This window comes from Capricornis sumatraensis, chromosome 3, assembly GCF_032405125.1.
Source record: "Capricornis sumatraensis isolate serow.1 chromosome 3, serow.2, whole genome shotgun sequence".
Taxonomy (NCBI): domain Eukaryota; kingdom Metazoa; phylum Chordata; class Mammalia; order Artiodactyla; family Bovidae; genus Capricornis; species Capricornis sumatraensis.
Window position 1 is genome coordinate 66,938,091 of NC_091071.1, and position 14,161 is coordinate 66,952,251.

The following is a 14,161-nucleotide window of genomic DNA, read 5'->3' on the forward strand; positions in this document are numbered from 1 at the left end:
CTGTGTACATTCACAGAAATATTTATGGAGACAGCACTGTGAAAAGCCTGGCAGGATGATTCCTTTAGGATTGGGTCTCTTTCCATTGCCACCATAAACTCCTTGCTTTGCTCTAGCCACCTGCATCCCTTTATTGTGACTTCGTGAGTGAACGGTATTCCTGCATTTCTCTAAGACTTCCCTCCGTCTCATTAATCTCAACTCAGTCTTTACAACTCAGGACAAGTGTCTTCTCCAGTCACTGTCAGCGTTGGTGCCACACTGCACTAACTCATTCCAGTTCAGCCGTCACTTACACAGCGATTCCTTTATCTCCTTTCCCCATTACGCTATGGAACCACTGAGGAAAGCAACTCTCTGTGTGTGTTTCAATTAGTTCTGAGTTTTTCAATTAGTTCTGAGTTTCTTTTCTCTTTTTTTTTTTTTTTTTGACTTATTCATTCACGGCTGTGCTGGGTTGTTATTGCTGCACTCTGCTTTCCTTGCAGAGAGTGGGGGTCACTCTCTAGCTGTGGTGCTCGGGTTTCTCCTTGCAGCGGTTTCTCTTGTTGCAGAGCACGGGCTCTGCGGCACCCAGGCTTCAGCAGTTGCGGCACTCGGGCTCAGTGGTTGCGGCTGGTGGGCGCAGGTTTCGTGGTCATGGCGCAGGGGCTTCGTTACTCTGCAGCATGTGTGGTCTTCCTAGATCAGGGATGGAATGGGTGTCCCCTGCATTGCAAGGCAGATTCCTAACTGCTGGATCAGTGGGGAGGCCTAAACAACTGTGTTTTTTCCATCTTTATCTCCCCATCCCACAGCAAAATTCCTGTACAGCATTAAATTCAATAAATATTTAATAAAGAAGAGAATGAAAGGGAAGCTCTCTGGCTTAGAAAGAAAAATAGGAAGCCTTATAACGGCACCTTCTGGACTTTCCTGGTGAGCCAGTGGTTAAGACTTCACGTTCCCAATGCTGGGGACACGGATTTGGTCCCTGGTAAAGGAACTAGATCCCATATGCCACCACTAAAGATCCTGTGTGCCGCAACTAAGACCTGGCACAGACAAAGAAAGAATTAAAATATAAGTAAATAAATATGAAAGTCACCTTCAAGGAGAACCACAGAGTCTCTTTTAAACAGCTTTATTGAGAGATAATTCACACATTCTACAATTCACTTCTTAGATGATTTATGTTATGACAACCCCCTGGAGGTAGTTACAATTTATTTTCCTTCAGACTCTTGCATATTCCACAAATACTTTTTTTTTTTTTACTTTTTTTCAGCGGTTTTTTTTTTTTATAATGACAGTTTTTAATCATACTGAAAAATATTCTACACTTAAAATTCTCAGACTCCTCCTGCTTTGTCTACTGAAGTGGTTCTCAAACTTCAGCTGCATGGCAATCACCTGGACGGTTTGTTAATCTGCAGATTGCTGGACCCTGTCCACAGAATTTCTGATCCAGTGAGTTTGAGGTGGGTCCAAGAGGTTAGCATTTCTAACAGATTCTCAAATGATGCTTCTGCTGCTGGTTGGGAGACCCCTTTTGAGAGCTATTGGTCTAGCAGTTTCAACACTTATCAACATTTTGCCATATCAATCATTTATCCCTTTCTCCCTCTTTCTTTCTCTTCTGTATTTTCTAAAAGCAACTGTCTGATATTTCTCTATAATTTAAGAAGTATCTTAAATACTTCTGCATAAAATGAAGACTTAAAAAATATAATAGTATCACACCTGAAAGTTAACACTACTTCCTTAATATCATCGCACTGATAATGATAATTTTTTTTCTGATTATCTCAAGAACACTTTTTATGATTGGTTTGTTCAATCAGGATTAAAACAAGGTCAATACATTCTATTTTGTTGCGACTCTTTTAATCTGGAACAGTCATCTTTCCTTTTTTAATTTTCGCTTGCTGTTCTGTTCAGTTCAGTTCAGTTCAGTCACTCAGTCGAGTCCGACTCTTTGCGACCCCATGAACTGCAGCACGCCAGGCCTCCCTGTCCATCACCAACTCCCGTAGCTTATTCAAACTCATGTCCATAGAGTTGGTGATGCCATCCAACCATCTCATCTTCTGTTGTCCCCTTCTCTTCCTGCCCTCAATCTTTCCCAGCATCAGGGTCTTTTCAAATGAGTCAGTTCTTCGCATCAGGTGGCCAAAGTATTGGAGTTTCAGCTTCAACATCAGTCCTTCCAATGAATATTCAGGGCTGATTTCCTTTAGGATGGACTGGTTGGATCTCCTTGCAGTCCAAGGGACTCTCAAGAGTCTTCTCCAACACCACAGTTCAAAAGCATCAATTCTTTGGCGGTCAGCTTTCTTTACAGTCCAATTCTCACCTCCATACATGACCACTGGAAAAACCATAGCCCTGACTAGATGGGCCTTTGTTGGGAAAGTAATGTCTCAGCTTTTGAATATACTGTCTAGGTTGGTCATAACTTTTCTTCCCAGGAGTAAGCGTCTTTTAATTTCATGGCTGCAGTCACCATCTGCAGTGATTTTGGAGCCCCCCAAAATAAAGTCTGACACTGTTTCCACTGTTTCCCCGTCTATTTGCCATGAAGTGATGGGACTGGATACCATGATCTTCATTTTCTGAATGTTGAGCTTTAAGCCAACTTTTTCACTCTCCTCTTTCACTTTCATCAAGAGGCTCTTTAGTTCTTTGCTTTCTGCCATAAGGGTGGTGTCATCTGCATATCTGAGGTTATTGATATTTCTCCCAGCAATCTTGATTCCAGCTTGTGCTTCTGCCAGCCCAGCATTTCTCATGATGTACTCTGCATATAAGTGAAATAAGCAGGGTGACAATATACAGCCTTAACGTACTCCTTTTCCTATGTGGAACCAGTCTGTTGTTCCATGTCCAGTTCTAACTGTTGCTTCCTGACCTGCATACTCATGCTGTTGACTTGATAAAATCAGGTTCATTACCCTGTAGAATATCTTACCTTCTGGATTTGGAAAACTGCTTCTTCATAGTGTAATTCAACTTTTCCCTCATCCACTGTATCCCCTATAAACTGAAAGTTAAAACTAAAGGTTCAATTAAACTCGGTTTTAGCTTGTTAAGCGAGAATATGTCACAGGTGGTGCCGTGTAGGTTACGTTGCGTCACATCAGCAGGCAGGTAATGTCTGGTTATCCTACTTCTAGTGATGCTGCATTGATTGGTGGATTCAAGTGGTAATAGCTTAATCATTAAAAAGTGTACTATCAACCTTTTTTCCTTAATAGTTTAATCATCCATTGATGAGCACTGTCTATACCACAAAAATGGTGTTTTTCTATCATTTTGTTTGCATTTAGTAACTGGATTCCCCTCCTTAATTAGGGATATTTAGTGTATTTTATATGCAACAGACAGAATAAATTATTTTTTCTTTTTCTTTAATTTTCAAAGTAAGGACTTGGTGCCTGTTGTTATATCAATACTAAGTTGTGTCCTCCCTCAAGTTCATATATTGAAGTTCTAACCCCCAGTATGTGTTTGGAGATAAGCCTTTAAAAGGTAATTAAGTTAAAACATAGTTATTATGGTGGTCCCTAGTCCAACAGGACTGGTATCCTTATAAGAAGAGAAAACGTAGACCCAGATATATACAGAGGGAAGGCCATATGAAAATAGAGAGAAGCCTCAGAAGAAATCAACTTTGCTGACACTTTGATCTTGGATTTCTAGCCTCCAGAATTGTGAGAATATAAATTTCTGTTGTTGGTGGTACTTTATTATGGCAGCTCTAACAAGCTCACACAATGCCCTAACTACGTCTAATGGTGACCAATAACTTTCTGTGTATTTATGTAATTAACTATCTTTCTTTGTCTTTTTCATATCATATGAGTGCATGGATTTTATACATCAACATGTTTCAATTTGTTGCAATAATTTTTACATTGGATGGTTAAATTGTTCCATATTTGGCTGGAGGAAGTGGAGGAAGTCGACTTTTGTGTCATTTTGATATGATCCCAACAGTCTTTGGTAACTTCCTTACTCTCAGATAGAAGGTATTGTGGGCTCATTTTATACATTTTGGATCCCAACACATTTAACATAATCATTTGCTCTATGATATTCATAAAATAATTTCAAAATGATACCAGTTTTTTTTATCAGTTTTCATGAGACTACCAGAAGACGTTAAAAATTTACCTTTCTTTTTGTCCTTAGAATACCTATGTCTAAGAATATATAGTCAAAGTCTTATGTTATAAAAAAACTTAAAATGGTTCTTCTCTTTGTGTGGTTGTGTCACCAACATGATATACAGTTACGCTTATTTGTTTTAAAACAGTCTTCTTGGTACTTTGTCAGGCAGCATTCTTTGTTTATTTTACAAGCATCATTAGAAAATACTTTTCTTCAAGCTGTAATGAGAATTGAAGTTAAAAGACAGATGAAATGGGAAGAAGCGCAGTTCTGGGACCTCATCTTCCTGCTTTTATGCATCATTTAATAGTTCACCAATGATTTCACAGCAATTCATCCAGGATTCCCAGAATAAACTGTTCCCTGACAAAACATTTTAATCACTGCATCAATTTAGATAATCCTGGTCATGTCATAAACACTGAAGCCTTAATGTTTCCAGGCTCTTGTTTGTCCTTGAATATCAAAGCCTATAGATACACTGAAGATGTCTTCCAATAATGTTAATAGTCCTATTTACTGACTGAAATATTCATGATTAAAAAAAGAAATCCTAGCCAGAAGTTCCCTTTGAGGTCAGTTTTTTTACATGAAATGTTTGAGTTAATCTTTTGCTCCAGTTAAAAGCATACATAGACATGTGGGCACACAAACACACATATATACACCCCTTTATTCTTCATCTATACTGTTAGACAGACTGCATCATTCACTATATGTAAAACATTTGGCTGTTGTGTGACACACATGTTTAAATAGAAACTGCATCTAGAATCAGATGGAATTGGTTTGGTAGTTAGGTTATTGCCTAATAATGAATGCTAATAAAATCGCCTAATCTTTTATGGATTTGGGGTCCTTAGCTACAAAAGGGGCATAGTAACCCTTATTCCAGTACTCTTGCCTGGAAAATCCCATGGACGGAGGAGCCTGGTGGGCTGCAGTCCATGGGGTCGCAAAGAGTCAGACACAACTGAGCGACTTCACTTTCACTTTTCACTTTCATGCATTGGAGAAGGAAATGGCAACCTACTCCAGTGTTCTTGCCTGGAGAATCCCAGGGACGAGGGAGCCTGGTGGGCTGCTGTCTTTGCGGTCGCACAGAGTTGGATATGACTGAAGTGACTTAGCAGCAGCAGCAGCAGCAACCCTTACCTGGCGGCTCAGTGGTAAAGAATCTGCCTGCCAATCTAAGAGGCATAAGAGACATGGGCTCTATCCTTCAGTCAAGAAGATCCCCTGGAGGAGGGCCGATCCTCTGGAGGAGGGCCTGGCAACCCACTCCAGTATTCTTGCCTGGAGAATTCCACGGACAGAGGAACCTGGCAGACTACAGTCCATGGGGTTGCTAAGAGTCAGACATGGCTGAAGCAACTTAGCACAACCCTTACCTGTACAGTTAGTATATTAGGTCGCAAATGTAAAATGTAAAGATGGTATCTGGCACCCAATAGAGGTTAGTAAGATAAGCAATAGGAAGATAGTAACTATTTTCATTCTCTACCTAAAAACCTAAGAAGGACAGAAATGGAAGCAGAAAAAAATCATTTGATCTTGAAGATGATTGTGAGTTCAGTGCTACTTCTTGTCTTGATTCTCAGATCATTGTGTGTAATCTGTTTCAACTTTCAGGGAGAGCCAACCTGAGCTGGTATTGCTTCAGCTGGCCAGGAAGCCAAAGCACTGAGTAGTCTTTAAAGTCCTGTTGATTTGTATAAGGCACAGAGGTAATATAAAACAGTGGTTATCTTAGTTAGGGCTTTGCCTATCAGCTGTAGGACAGGATAACCCAAAGATAGCTTCTAGGAGATTCATCAGTAATTTCCAAGGTCACTCAAGAAAACATACATGTTTCATCCCACTCTTTGGAGATCTCTCCCTTCTCCTGAAAAGGCATTTTCTCATCTAGAGTAAGATAAAGGACAAGACTCAAGTTTCGTCTTGGTAGTGAGACATCTGGGAGCAATGCTTTCTTTAGGTTGGTACTCATTTTTTTTTTCCTTGTCAAATAATCATTTTTTGTCACTAGGTAGTTGTTAAAAAAGCAAGGGAAGAAAGCATTGTTCAACAGCTTTCTGCTGCAGAAAAAGGACTCCTCCTAAATCACTATTTAATATCAACTTCCGAAGAGTTGATTCCTTAGAGCACATGCTCTCAGAGATTTTAATGTGTGTTATATGAAAATGCAGGTAATGTTGGGATAAGGAGACTTGACAGGTCTCTTTATTGTAGAATTTCTCAGATCCTTAAATACACTAATGTATATTACAGTCTCCCAAAGGGAGATGCAGGATACAGCACTCCTGCTCAGTCATGTTTAGCTTCTCTGTCCATGGGATTCTCCAGGCGAGAATACTGAAATGGATTGCCATTTCCCTCTCCAGGGGATCTTCCTGACCCAGAGACTGAACCTGAGTCTCCTGCATTGCAGGCAGGTTCTTTACCGTCTGAGCCTCCAGGGAAGCCACCTTCCAAAACTTAACCGATCCTAGATCTGTTGTTCCACAGAGCGTAGAGGATCACCACTGTACAGAACACATTCTGGGAAATAAAGTCTTATAATTTAAAACTACAGGTACATTGGACCAATGGACCCCTAACAGACATGAATTATTTTCAGGACAGTATCAGTTGTTCTTTGCTTTGTCTATTGCAATCATTGTTTGGCTGTGAAAAATAGAGACCCATTGGAAACCAATTTAAACAGAAGATGAAAGTCTTGGTAGAATATAGAGCTATTTCACAGAGTCCAAATTCAGAAAATACACAGAACTTTAGGAGGACTAGACTGTGACCCTAAAGTCAGAACTTGTGATGAAAGGACCATGTGGGTGATTGATTACTGCTTTTTTCCTGCCTGCCTGTTTTTTCTTTCAAAGAGCTTTGTCTGTACTGCCAAGAAAGTGTATGACATAGCCCTGATTCTATGTTGCCTGTAAGTAATTGATAGTAATTATTGCTATGTCGTGTCCAACTTCTCAAGAGAAAGAGAATCTAGATAGCCCAGCTTGGATTGGGCTTTCACCCACTGCTTGTCCAATCTCCTGAGGTTAAAATTCATGTGCTATAAACAGGAGGGTTTAGGCTTGCTGCCTCAGTTTGGGGAGGGAGTGAATCATTCTTGGAAGGAAGGGGCCATGGGATGGACAGGCACCACCAAAGGGACATCAGTCATGACTTCTTCATGAGAATCATTTAGAAAGAAGGGCACCCTTGATTGCTGTGTCTCATACAGTAACAATAGAAATTTGATTTAGAAAGAACATCCTTCATAGCATCTATTTGTGAATCTATTATGGATATTGTGTCAGGCATCATCACTATTTGTTAGTATCTAATTCTCCTCTACTGCTAGGTACAAGGACCCTCTGCCCCTTGAAGGTTGATGTGGTCATGTGACTTCAGTTGGCCAGTGAAATATCACTTTGTGGGGGGCGCACTTTGAAATGGAAGGATTCAGAGACCGAAACAGCCTGCAAGGGCTGAGCCAACTCATGGACAAAACTAGCAGAGCTCCAGGGGACTTTATGTAAGAGAATTATTTTATTCTGTGACTTCCTCTTCCCTGGACATTTTGGAGTTGTCTTTTTAAAAAAATATTTATTTATTTATTTGACTATGCGGGGTCATAGTTGTGGCACAAGGAATCTTTGATCTTTTTTGTGGCGTGCGAGCTCTTCAGCTGTGGCATGTAGGATCTTTAGTTGTGGCATGCGAACTCTTAGTCGTGGCCTGTGAGATCTAGTTCCCTGACCAGGGATCTGATCCAGGGCTCCTCTGCTGGGAGTGTGGACTCTCAGCCACTGGGCCACCGCAGAAGTCCTTGAAGTAGTCTGTTACTGGATTATAATCTGTCCTATGCTGACTAGTACAAATATTCGCTGAAATGAACCATGCAGGTTCAATAGTGTAGTGAAGGTGAAATATTATCCTGAGCTGGTGCTACTATGAGAGGCCATCAGTTTGGTAACCTACAGGCAAGATCCCCCAACTTCCAGTTCAATTGGTGGGATTCATGATACATTTTGGTAAGTAATTTCACTTCTCCTGACTGGGATTTTAAGTATCTTGCAAAGGTTAATAAAAATATTATTTTCACATGCTCTCATTATGTAACACCACTATGTTATCAGAAGATGATCAATTTTCTTGTGTTTTCTTATTGAACGAGGTATACCAATATCTATTACAACTATGCACATTTAATCAGATGACCACCAATGCCACTAATTTCTTTCAGAATTATCATTCTGTATTCAAGCTGTTATCTTGAAAAATGGTTCAGGAAGTATAAGTGGACACAGGTGCCCTGTTCTTGTACAACCCTGATTTTTCTCAGAGACCTATCCACAGTCAGGTGCCTCTGATGAAGCTGAGCTATATTCCAGGCCCAAGGTTGGGCTGAAGGGTCTCAGGCTAACCCCATTTTACCTTGCCAGTGTTTGTCTTGAGTATAGGCGTGAGACCTCAATTTGCCCAATGGAAGAAGTCTGCTAGAGGATTTCTAGGATCCATTTCCTTTTTTCTAAGAAAGAGTTACAAGAAGAAATGGTTTATTTTCCTTCAGTTCAGTTCAGTCACTCATTCGTGTCCGACTCTTTGCGACCCCATGAATTGCAGCATGCCAGGCCTCCCTATCCATCACCATCTCCCGGAGTTCACTCAGACTCAAGTCCATCGATGCCATCCAGCCATCTCATCCTGGGGCGTCCCCTTCTCCTCCTGCCCCCAATCCCTCCCAGCATCAGAGTCTTTCCCAATGAGTCAACTCTTCTCATGAGGTGTCCAAAGTACTGGAGCTTCGGCTTTAGCATCATTCCTTCCAAAGAAATCCCAGGGTTGATCTCCTTCAGAACAGACTGGTTGGATCTCCTTGCAGTCCAAGGGACTCTCAAGAGTCTTCTCCAACACCACAGTTCAAAGGCATCAATTCTTCGGCGCTCAGCCTTCTTCACAGTCCAACTCTCACATCCATACATGACCACTGGAAAAACCATAGCCTTGACTAGACGGACCTTTGTTGGCAAAGTAATGTCTCTGCTTTTGAATATACTATCTAGGTTGGTCTTAACTTTTCTTCCAAGGAGTAAGCGTCTTTTAATTTCCTGGCTGCAGTCACCATCTGCAGTGATTTTGGAGCCCACGAAAATAAAGTCTGACACTGTTTCTACTGTTTCCCCATCTATTTCCCATGAAGTGATGGGACCAGATGCCATGATCTTCATTCTCTGAATGTTGAGCTTTAAGCCAACTTTTTCACTCTCCTCTTTCACTTTCAAGAGGCTATTTAGCTCCTCTTCACTTTCTACCATAAGGGTGGTGTCATCTGCATATCTGAGGTTATTGATATTTCTCCCAGCAATCTTGATTCCAGCTTGTGTTTCTTCCAGTCCAGCATTTCTCATGATGTACTCTGCATAGAAGTTAAATAAGCAGGGTGACAATATACAGCCTTGACATACTCCTTTTCCTATTTGGAACCAGTCTGTTGTACCATGTCCAGTTCTAACTGTTGCTTCCTGACCTGCATACAGATTTCTCAAGAGGCACGTCAGGTGGTCTGGTATTCCCATCTCTTTCAGAATTTTCCACAGTTTATTGTGATCCACACAGTCAAAGGCTTTGGCATAGTCAATAAAGCAGAAATAGGTGTTTTTCTGGAACTCTCTTGCTTTTTCCATGATCCAGCGGATGTTGGCAATTTGATCTCTGGTTCCTCTGCCTTTTCTAAAACCAGCTTGAACATCAGGGAGTTCATGGTTCATGTATTGCTGAAGTCTGGCTTGGAGAATTTTGAGCATTACTTTACTAGCATGTGAGATGAGTGAAATTGTGCGGTAGTTTGAGCATTCTTTGGCATTGCCTTTCTTTGGGATTGGAATGAAAACTGACCTTTTCCAGTCCTGTGGCCACTGCTGAGTTTTCCAAATTTGCTGGCATATTGAGTGCAGCACTTTCACAGCATCATCTTTCAGGATTTGAAATAGCTCAACTGGAATTCCATCACCTCCACTAGCTTTGTTTGTAGTGATGCTTTCTAAGGCCCACTTGACTTCACATTCCAAGATGTCTGGCTCTAGATTAGTGATCACATCATCATGATTATTTACCCTCTCTGAATATTGTCATTTTGGGATGTGTTGCCTAGAAGTGCCATAGGAGTTTTCTTGCTGTTAGTCTGAAGATGAAACCAGAGGATGTCCAGAGAAGACAGAGCTGTGATACAGAAAGAATCAGGATCCCTGAAAATAGTGTTGAGCTACAGAATCCCATCAGTCCTGAAGTTCTTCTCTGGACGTTTTGTTATATAGGACAAATTCCCATTGAAGGAATTTCTATTACTTGCAGCTAAATGGCAATCCACTCCAGTATTCTTGCCTGGAGAATCCTATGGACAGAGGAGCCTGGTGGGCTACAGTTCATGGGGTCGCAAAGAGTTGGACACGACTGAGCGACTTAACTAACTAACTAAAAGCATCCTACCTAATGCTTTAATAGTATATTTACTTTTTTAGATTCGCATATATCTTTTTCTGTTGCCTCTGGGAAAATAGCATGTAAAATCTTCTTTTAAGACTTCCTGAAAAAAGAAAAAAGACTTCCTAAATCTTTACGCATGAATTACGATAGACATTAGATAACAAAATTCTAGCAGTTTCTATGATGATAGCTGGACTCCTTAATCAATCAACATTCTTTCAAACACCATGAGCAATTCCAGAATACAGGGCAGATGATTAAACATGTTTTACTTCACAGGTAACTTAATGGTCAAATTTCAAAGATTCAGAAATCATGATCTGTCAAGTGGAAGAATGAAAATTGAAAATCTGCTTCTTCGCTGATGCCTGACCGGGTCTGAGTACTGCTGGTAATGGAACAGGGAAAGGGGTTGAGTATGCACTGTCTGGAACATAATATCAGAAGTCCTACAAGTAAATGAAAGTCAAAGTGGTGGTGTATTTTATTTTGTTATTACATTTTTTTCCTATTTTTTGGCCAAGTTGTGCTATATGCAGAATCTTAGTTCCCCAACCAAAGATGGAATCTGTGCCCACTGCAGGGGAAGCATGGTGTCTTAACAGCTGGATTGCCAAGGAAGTCCTGGTAACGGTGTATTTTAAATTGTGAAATTGTAATCAGAGCACTTAAGTATTCCATAGATTTTTTAAATCAAGTTCTTAGATAGTTATTTGTATAATTACTTGTTTGCCTTCCCTGTTAGACTGCAAGCTCCTTGAGGGCAAGGAGCATATTTGTCTTGTTCTTCACTGCACCTCTGTCACCCCACACAATTGTTGTTTCTTTTTTGTGATGAGAACATTTAAGATCTAGTCTTTTAGCAACTTTCAAATACATATATATTATATATATATATAATACAGTATTGTTAACTATAATCACAATGCTGTGTGTTAGATCTCCAGATCTCATTTAGCTTCTAACTACAAGATTGTTAGACCTTTGACCAATAGGTACTCAATTTCCCCTGCCTCCTCCCCCAAGGTACTGATTTTTTTTTACAAGCTGTTCCCTTCCCCTCTAAAGTTATTATCAGGACTCAGTTTCCCTTTTGGTGTAGTTATTACTATTATTTTGCTATCTGATACACCTGTAACAGATGTGGATGAGGTTGGCCAACAGGTGTAGTCCAGCCTGGCAAGCCTATGATGAATGTGTCACTATTCCGTTTTCCTCCTTTCTTTCTCTTCTTCTCTCTGTAAAGTCTTCCTGTTTCCTGCCCTTAGGTTTCTGTACAAGATCAGTAAATCTCCAGATTTCCAACTGAGCTACTGTATGGGGTGGTGGGGGATAAAAGCATCTGCCTGCAATGCAGGAGACCTGGGTTTGATCCCTGGGTTAAGATCCCTTGGAGGAGATGGCAACCCACTCCAGTATTCTTGCCTGGAGAATCCCATGGATGGAGGAGCCTGGTGGGCTACAGTCTATGGGGTTGCAAAGAGTTGGACACGACTGAGTGATTTCACTTACGCACTCAGTCATCCACTTCCTAGATCCTTTGTGACCTTTGGTCAACTCACTTGATCCCTGGTCATTGACTGATGCCTGGAAAGGTAATAAAAATTCTGAAAGCTAATAATAATAAAGAGTGAAAAATATGAGCTCTCATCTACTTTTTTAAAAAAATTGGAGTATAATTGCTTTTACTATATTGTATTAGTTTATCTTGTACAACAAATTGAATCAGCTATATGTTTACATATATCCCCTCCTTCTTGTGCCTCCCTTCCACCCCAACCGCCCATCCCAAGGGCTCTACTTTCTTTCAGCCCATTTATCTTTTTTTGGCAGCACCTTTATGTTGAGCTGATTTAATGGTCTATTCTTCTCCTTCCTTTGACAGAGATCTTTTGCTCAATTTCCATTCTAGACTACTCCTGATTCTTTCCTCTAGGCTTCACCTAATCACTGAGCCCAACAGGTACTAAGTAGAGTTCCCTTTGTGCAAAAGGCTCAAAGACAAGCTTTCCTATGTTCAAAGTCATTTTATTAGGCTTGGCATTAGTGTTAACTCTTAATATCCTGTTTGTCTCACTGAGTCTTCATTTATTATGTAGAATACAATGTACCTACTAGGATCTCCTCTGAGACATGCCTGCTTCATTAGTAGAGAGAGATCAGTCAGAGATGTTTTTAGCCACATGACTGCTGATTGGACCTTTGGTAGAACTTTCCCTAAACCAGGCCAGTCAGATCCTCTCCCCCATGAGTGTGAACTGACTTCAGTGATCGGGAGTCATATTTCACCCAGTGAGTTAGAAATGGAGACTTATTATTATTGGTTAACTGTTAGCAGCAGCGATTGGCCACTCCTGAAACTCTGCCTAGCTCACTAATATCTTTGTGACCTGCTTTGTCAAGGCACTTTCAAGGTGGTCAGAAGTGCAAGTAAAAGATGATAGCTGCAAATAGAGAAACAGGTAATTGACTCAAGAACTTGATAGTGTGAATTGAAGGGAATGGGTAGATTGCAGAGATACAGAGACTGAAGAAGTGTTGAGATCTGGCCTAAGAACAGTGGTAAGTTGAAGACAGTGCTATTACCCCTCGGCTGGGGAACGTTTTCAATCAATATTGGAGTGGCTGGTTGCTGGACAGATTGGGCTCTCTGGGATTCTTGAGCTTTTTAAGTAATGGTTCCTCTTTTTTCACAAGCAGCCTTGTGAAAGCCGACTGTGGAACTTCATAAGAAGAGTGTATAATACATATGCACTATTTAAATTGTCTCAGTCTAGCTCCCTTGTCACCAAAACCTTGTATTTATAAAAACAGGTGTCTGAGTACAGGGTAGTTATGAAACAGAAAGAAGCTAAATAGCCCACACTTTGTACTCACCATCAGTATAAACTCTTATGAGTAGTGGAACCCAGATTGAAACCTACATTTCCTAAATTCTAAAGGTCCCTGCTCTTAACCCTCCAGAGGAAAAGGGGTGTGTGTGTGTGTGTGTGTGTGTGTGTGTGTGTGAATATTGGCTGTGTTAAACTCATCCAGGGATTCTGTGCCTGTAAAATACCTGAACAATAAATTAAGGCAACGAAGGATTCCTTAGATCACAGGCTTCCTTTAGTCCTTTTTTTTTCCTTTAAGAAAGTTTACCAGCTTCTTATCATCAGATTGAGCGAAGAGTTATAGAAAAAGAAGGCGAGCTGGGGCCGTGGTCCCCGATGACTCAGTTGGCAGCCAAGCAGGGCTGGCGCGGCTAATTACTAGACCTGAGTCGTCCCGTCTGCCGGCAGGCGCTCAGGCGAGGGTGGTTCGAGGTCCGGCGGCTTAAATGTGCGCGTACTGGCAACGCAGAGCACGCACAGGGAAGGAAGCCGAGATCCCAGGCCGAGACGCCCACGTGTAGGGAGGGCGGAAGACGCCTCTCGGGGGTACCACGAGGTCAGGCAGCCGGGCTGGATCTCTAGCTCCCGCCCTCCCGGGTGCCGCGCGGCTCCTCCCACTCTCTCCCGCCTCCAGGCGGCCGGACCAACGGGCCGGG